The sequence below is a fragment of the Aristolochia californica genome, unplaced genomic scaffold (assembly GCF_029961685.1).
Source record: "Aristolochia californica isolate CCGP_79_NKW_82.1479 unplaced genomic scaffold, dmAriCali1.0.hap1 SCAF_8, whole genome shotgun sequence".
Taxonomy (NCBI): Eukaryota; Viridiplantae; Streptophyta; class Magnoliopsida; order Piperales; family Aristolochiaceae; genus Aristolochia; species Aristolochia californica.
In genome coordinates this window covers 223,583-230,928 of record NW_027182279.1, presented here as the reverse complement: position 1 = coordinate 230,928, position 7,346 = coordinate 223,583, and the positions used below count along the sequence as shown (strand labels likewise).

Below are 7,346 nucleotides of genomic sequence, written 5' to 3'. Positions count from 1 at the left end.
TTTATATGCTACGAACTATATTTATGTGGTATATTTTTTAAAGGAATATATAGGTATTTTTTTCACGTTTTTAGATATATTTTAAATATATATATGTAATTAATATTTATTATAAAAAATTAAATTACCAATATACCCCTATGGGTCCATTAAGCTGTTGAACTGAATTATCACGGTTAGGAATCCATAGCAATCTGCAATTTTTAAGTTTGAAAAAGAAACAGTCAGGTTTTGAAAGTCCGAATTTTTCCGACCCAAATATTTATTATTGCCTGAGAGCAGAAGAAAATACAAAAAAAAAGAGTTCACAAAGCAAGAGGACGTCACTCAGGCTCGAAGGCTCTGTCACTCCTTAAATTCATTGAATGTTAACCTATGATGGATTAACTAAATCTGTACGGACGGCCGTTTGGGTCGTTATTAGGTGTACTAAATTTCGGTACATATAAAATGTTGCATGTAACGTGATGTTCGACTTAATATTACGGCCCGTTACAGGCTATGAATATTTTGTTGATGATGATGTCATATGTAATATTTAAAATATTAATGTTTCGGATAGGGGTAGAGTCCAAAAATATTTTAAAAAAGGGGTGTTACGTTGTGGAGAAGGAAATAAATTTTATTAAGAAGGGGGATGGTAAAAAATCCTGACCCGGATTAACCTCTGGTGAAGTTTAGGTTAAAGTCACTATAGTTAGGTCAATTTTTTAACCCTAAACCTTAAATATTAAACCCTTGATTCTCATCTAATTAACTTATAAGTAATGAATGAAGTTTAGGTTATAGTCACCCTAGTTGGATTCATTTTCTTAGTCTAGAAGCTCAATTTGAGGCGATAGTTTAAACCTTGAACACTTGATGCATGAAGTTTAGGTTAAAGTCACCCTAGTTGGGTCGATTTTCAATTTGAAGCGATAGTCTAAACCCTAAACCTTAAAACTTAAACCCTAAACCCTTGATTCTCAATTAATTAACTTACAAATTTACGGTTTAAGTGATGCATGAGTCGACCCTATTACTTCTTACAAGGCACTAATGGAATTCAGGTAACAATATCGAGTTTTTAAAGAAAAAGTATGTGCTTTCTAGCTCTAAGTAAAAGCTAAACTTAATTAAGAGAAGCATAAGATTTGGTTTAGAGAAAAGGTAGCGGAAAGCTATAGAAAGAACCAGGTCGTTTTCGTTTCCTTTTCATAATTAAGTGGCTTTCAAATCTTTTGGCGGTTCTTTACATAAAGTGAAAACTAAGCTTCTAGGGACGAGTTGTAAATACCCTTTTAGCAAACTAGTAGTTATTTCAATTTTTTTTCCTTCAAAAGAGCATTTTAAGAGTGACATTGTGATCCTTCATGTTAATGGAGCACTGAGATAGATAAGACGTTACAATATTTTATGAGATTACACTCCCAAGTAAAGCAGCTCAGACCAAATCATGATAAGATTATCTTAACACTCGTATTAGTGCTTGATTATAAAAAATAAAAAAAACAATCCTAATCTAATAGCAAATCCATCGGATCCGATGATGCCGGCCACTCCTTCGACTAACACAGGGGTTCAATAGCGAATGTTGGAGGTTGTGGAAAATTAAGGATTGGAAATCGGGAACAAAATTCAAATTCACGGATTCGAGTTTGGATTTGACAGCTCAATCTGGGAATGTCGAGTAATTTTATAATTTTACTTTTCCCAATGCTGAATCTTTTACGGTATACGGAGCCGGTGGACCCGGGCGGATTTTTTGGAAGAAATAAGAAAAAACACGTTTGTCCATTGTCTAAGTGGTTAATACTTAAATAGTATATGAGCCAAAATCCAATTTGTACAGGGAATGGATCGAACAAACTGCAATAGGTGGGCCCGGTCACGTTTGGAACGTGGAAGCATCAACAAGGACGTCGTGGCCGCCAGTATGATCATAGCAGTCCAAGTGTTTAATATGTGGCCCGACGCTGAGAGAAGCAGTGCTAGATAACAAAGCGCCGCTTTAAGATGGCGAGAACAATGGGGCAACGCACGTGGTGGGATCTGTAAACGTGGATCTTTCTCATCCAAGAGATTTTTATGACGTCAGCGGAAAATAATGTGCAGGCGATTGAGCGCCAAAACCGACGTATTCGAATAGGGGTCAGAGTTTTTAATTTCAAAACGAGAAGCATTGGTCCATTCCCGTGACGACATGTTATCTCAGCTGGTCCTTTTGGGTCTTTTTCGCGGATCCCAAGGATTGGATTACGAATAGGAGGATAAAAGGGGACGGCATTTTGTCTCGTCGAGAGGTTCGGAGACGACCATGGGCGTCAAAATAGAGAATTCTGTTTGCGGATTGGAATTATCAAAGACTTTGTCGTGCGGAAGTTGTAAGTGCTTGATCTCAGAGTTACGAATTTTACGCACTTCGGTTTAGATTTCGTCTGATCTCCGTGTCACTAACAGTTTACCCCGAGTAAAGCTGGAATTCAAATGTAGTGGATTGATCTAGTTAGATCTCGGTGTTCTGAAGTTTTACGCACTTTGATATAGATTTCCTCTGATCTCCGTGTCACTAACAGTTTGCAGTGAGTAAAGCTAGAATTCAACTGTAGTAAATTGATCTAGTTAGATGTCAATCTTCTAAAGTTTATGCACTTCGATAGATTTCGTCTGATCTCCGTGTCACTCATAGTTTTTATTGAGTAAACTGGAATTCAACTGTAGTAAATTGATCTAGATAGATGTCAATCTTCTAATTTTTACGCACTTTGATTTAGATTTCTTCTGATCTCCGTGTCACTAACAGTTTGCAGAGAAATCCACTCTAGCAACTTGATCTAGTTAGATCTCAGTATTTCTAAGTTTTATGTGTTTTGATTTAGATTTCTTCTAATCTCCGTGTCACGAACAGTTTGCAGTGAGTAAAGCTAGTATTCAACTGCAGTAAATTGATTTAAACCTAGAAATCAACTGTAGTTGAAGAAAGATTTTACGTTGGTAGTAAATTGATGTAGTTAGATCTGATTAGTAAGTGCTCTAAATTTCATGTAATCATTAGAATTTACAATTCTTTTGATCTCCAAATCACGAGCGCTTTTGATTGTGCGATCTGATCGGAATATGAATTCCATTTATGAGAAGGAGAGGGTAGAATTGGCTAATGATGCAGATCTTCAACTCCAGTTGTTCAGTGACTAAGTAGGAAGTGGTGAGGGTGTCTTTCGATGAGAATTGACGTTTCATCTCAGGATAGAATCAAGATAATAATAAATAAACAAGAAATAAAGAAGAAACAAACAAACAAACAAGAAAGAAGGAAAGAAGAAAAACAGAAAAAGAAGGAAGCGATGAAATAGGTGGTTGTCACAAACTGTCCTTTTTTCCAATTGCCTTGCCTCTAATGGCATTGCTCTGTTTAAATTCTTCGTTCTGTGCTAAATGCCAAAAATCACTTTTTTGTATGATATTGATATTACAGGCTTCGTCGTTTGTATTTATGTCCTGATATCCGTTTTTCCTTGATTTCTATTTTAGAACTTAACTAGAAGGAAAAGAATTTGGTGCAGCTGCTAAAGACACACTATCAAAGGTATTTCCATTTTCCAGTCATTTGCTTCCGCCTTCTTGGCTTTTTCTTGGATCTCTTGGATCTCTTCTGACTATAAGTTGAATGCTTCCCCGTTTTGTGTTATGTATCCTGTTTGCTTAGAAGAGATTCTAGGCCATATTTTAAAATACTTATCTATACAAAAAGTTCCTGCTCCTACGCAACTTCTCATAACTGGCGACTCTTGGGAGTGGGCTATTGCTTCGAAGCAAGAGCCCTACTCTCTCTATAGTTTGCTTAGTCAGGACGATACGTAACAATCACTGGTTTAGAAGTTTCTTTCTGTTATTTTTTGTCCCACATCTGGGATTATTGAGACTCCAGGATCTTTCGCCCATGTTTTCTGCCAAAATTTCAACAATAGTGTCCTTTACTTGCTTGACTATGCCGTGATGATGTAAGAAATTTCCCATAATATTGTTAGAAAAGATATCAGGTGGTGATGGTGGGAGCCAGGCTCCATTTCTAGCAAAAGCTCGAGCAATAGGGAGTCTTAGTCAATGAAGGTGGAGGAGAAAAGTTGGATCTAATGTACTTCAGCAACACAAGAAATTTAAAATGAAGTACTAGGAAGCTACCGTCACCAACCTGGCCATCACCATCTAATATGAAACGGTGATGATAAGAATAATTGAATAACCATTATGAAGTCGCATTTCACATCACTAGTCTATTCTTGCTTCTCTTAAGATGTTAATATTGTATATTAATCTGCGTTACTGATATAACAGATACATTATTTAACAACTAGATTGTGTGAAGCTAATAACAGAGTAGACGAGGGAGTAGGATAAAACATTGACTGACTACGAAATCAGCCAATCACTGGTCCTATAATCTTAAATCCAACCTTCAGAACTCAAATTGAACTTCTAGCTAGACTGATGGATCGACAAATGAAGTGGGGTATACTTGACTAGCTATGACAGCGTCAAAATCAACTGATTTTTGTCTAATAGTTTGACACTAACAATGCATATCTTTCTTCAATGATAAAAAAAAAAAAAATAGTGAATACCATTACAATCGATGACAACATGATTACATAAACAAGAAGCTGGCTGAGTGGGTCATTTAGTAGAAACTGCAAAGATGTTACCTGCTTGTCGATTCCAAGTTTCTACGATTCTGACAATTTTACAGTAAAGCCACTTTTAATTGGCTACAATTTAAGCTTTTTGGACCTGCTTTTAAATAGGTTCCCCGTAACCCGGTTTGTACATCAGATGGGTTAGAAGTACAGACTTGCTTAATTGGTTTGTGATTCCTGGTTGACCTTCTCATGGGAGAGGGGGATGGGAGGCTCCTCCCTCTGGCCACATAGACAAAAGTGCCGCGTGTTTCTCTTTTCTGTTAAGTAGCAGAGAATGAGTCAGGTTATAGCTGTATTAGAATTAAATTGTTGTTAAATGGGTTGATTATTTATTTGAGTAAAATAACGCATAATTGAATTCGGATGCTTTTGACTCTGGCCATGTAAAATAAGGTTTTACAAAATTTTAAGGAACATATTAAAAGAGAGATTTAAAGTATGTGTGTTAGACAAATATTTTGATGGCAAAAAAAATGGTTTAAGAATTAAAAAATTCAAGAACCGGTCATCTCTATTCTAGACTAGCTGAATTGGTTTGGTTTAGTTTGAATAGTTTGTATAGTTCGTCAAACTTTGGGCTACTTAATCCGGCGATACATACGACAAACAAATTTGATCCAGTCGTGAATTGTTTGGCTTCAAACAAATACATCACCTATAGGCTGATTTATTACATCGAGTCAAACTTTGCCAGACAGGAGGCGCAAACAAAGGCTTCTAACCCCTCTATTTGTTCTTGAAGGGGAGAGAGACAGCAGGCGCCACTCGCATGGCAAGAGCCATTTTTCCATGGTGGAAGGGGGAGGCCCATCTCCCCTGCATTACACGAGAGATTGCCAACGTACATGTAATGGAAGGGAAGTCGTCTCCCACTTTTCATATTTCTTAATGATTATTATCTCAGAGTGTTAGCATTTGATGTGGCAAGCCTAATGCTAACCCACTGAGTGTGCTTTTGAATTGACTAATTTACATAATACTTTTTTGTTCGTATATGTCTATTAAGTTAAAATTTTCAGAAAAAAGGCGAAATGGGGAAAAAAAACCTTTTTTATTAAAAAGGACAGAATATGGAGAGCTTCAACTTAAAAAATGTCAGCTTTTGTAGTTAGGGAGTTACATGCAGTAAAAATATAATTTTGAACCGATAAGCCTTTTATCCTAAAATATGATTTTTTGGAAATGATAACCTTTTATAGCCATCGATTTCAATGAAAAATTTCCCATCCATGTGTTCATTAATTAACATTTTTAAATAAATTCATAATAGCAATATATCTATTGATGACGAAAAATTCCCAATAACTATGCAGTTTAGGAGCGTAAGATTTGAATTTCACCCTTATTTTCTGTTTTTTAAAACATGGATGCTTAATGTGGTTTTTAATGCCCTTTATTGTCGCAGTAGATGTAGCTTCTACTTTCCAGGGCCATCAGTCACCCTTGTCTAGCTTTCGTCGGGAATACATAAGAACTTGTAAATCAAAAGTGAAAAAATTAAGTTTCCAAGGGGCTTAATATGTTTGGAATTTCTCGAGTTTGAGTCTCAATTTCAAATAAATAATATCCGAAAATATTGAATTTTGATTAAAATAAAATTTCTATTGTCTTGTATAAACTAATAATTATGATAATAAGTTTGGCTCCTCTAAAATAATATAAATAACTATTAATCAACAATATGAGAAAAATATCTCACAATCTATCCTTGCAAAGTTTCTATTTGTTAACTATCAATATCTAGAAAAAATCTTTAGAAGAACATGTTATTTTCAAAAACTTTCCTTAAGCCACTTGTTATAGCAGAATAAGTCATCTCACAATTTGGGCCAAAGTCAATTTCTATTAATAATCTCTGAAGCTAGAGAAGCTGACAAATACCCTTAGCCATCACACGAAACTCGTCTTCAACACTTGATAACGCTACTGCCTTTTGTTTCTTACTTCTCTAGGTAACTTGGTTCCCTCCAACAAACATAAAATAACTTGAGGTAGATTTTCTATGTGAAATATCTCTATAACCTTCAACTCATAGGTAGAGGTTTCTTGAGAACATACGTCCTTTCCCAAGGGAAGACTTTAGGGATCAAAGAATTTGATTCACAACATTCATATGATCTTTATTTAAACAATGCATGAATTCACTTACTACAATTACTGTATAGGCGATATCAGGTGGTGTATGGGAGAGATAGATAAGGTTTCCAACCCACCTTTGGTAGCTTCTTTTGTTTGTTGGCAGTTGGTCTGGTATTCTCCAAATTTGTGATTTGGGATTATTGGGGTATCAGTAGAGATACATTTTAGTAATCCAACTTTTGATAATAAATCTAGGTTATATATTCGTTGGAATGCCTTGCTTGGACCTCGCAACTTCGATTCCAAGAAAATAACCGTCCTTCCATATTTTTCATCTCAAATTCTCAGATATTACTCCTACTATTTGACAATTAGCAACTTATATTGGGACACCATGATGGGGGAGTTTATTACTACACTTCTAAGAAATACCTATAAACACACTACCTATAGAGGATAGGAGTGTGCCCAACATTGAGAGTAAGTTAAATCTATTATTCACCTATGAGGTATTTTTTAAGCCACCCTGAGAAAGCGAATAGACTATGCGGCCCACAGTAGGGTTACTTTTTTATCTATGAAAAATATTTT

The 7,346-nt window shown here is 35.6% G+C and overlaps 1 long non-coding RNA gene across 1 annotated transcript; it reads left to right on the top strand.

Moving 5' to 3' along the window:
- The first annotated feature begins 2,261 nt into the window (after positions 1-2,261).
- Positions 2,262-5,567, top strand: LOC137939258 (uncharacterized). The gene is made up of 3 exons (XR_011109933.1): positions 2,262-2,363; positions 3,511-3,565; positions 5,419-5,567. It is a non-coding gene; the product is annotated as an uncharacterized lncRNA (long non-coding RNA).
- The last annotated feature ends 1,779 nt before the right edge of the window (positions 5,568-7,346 follow it).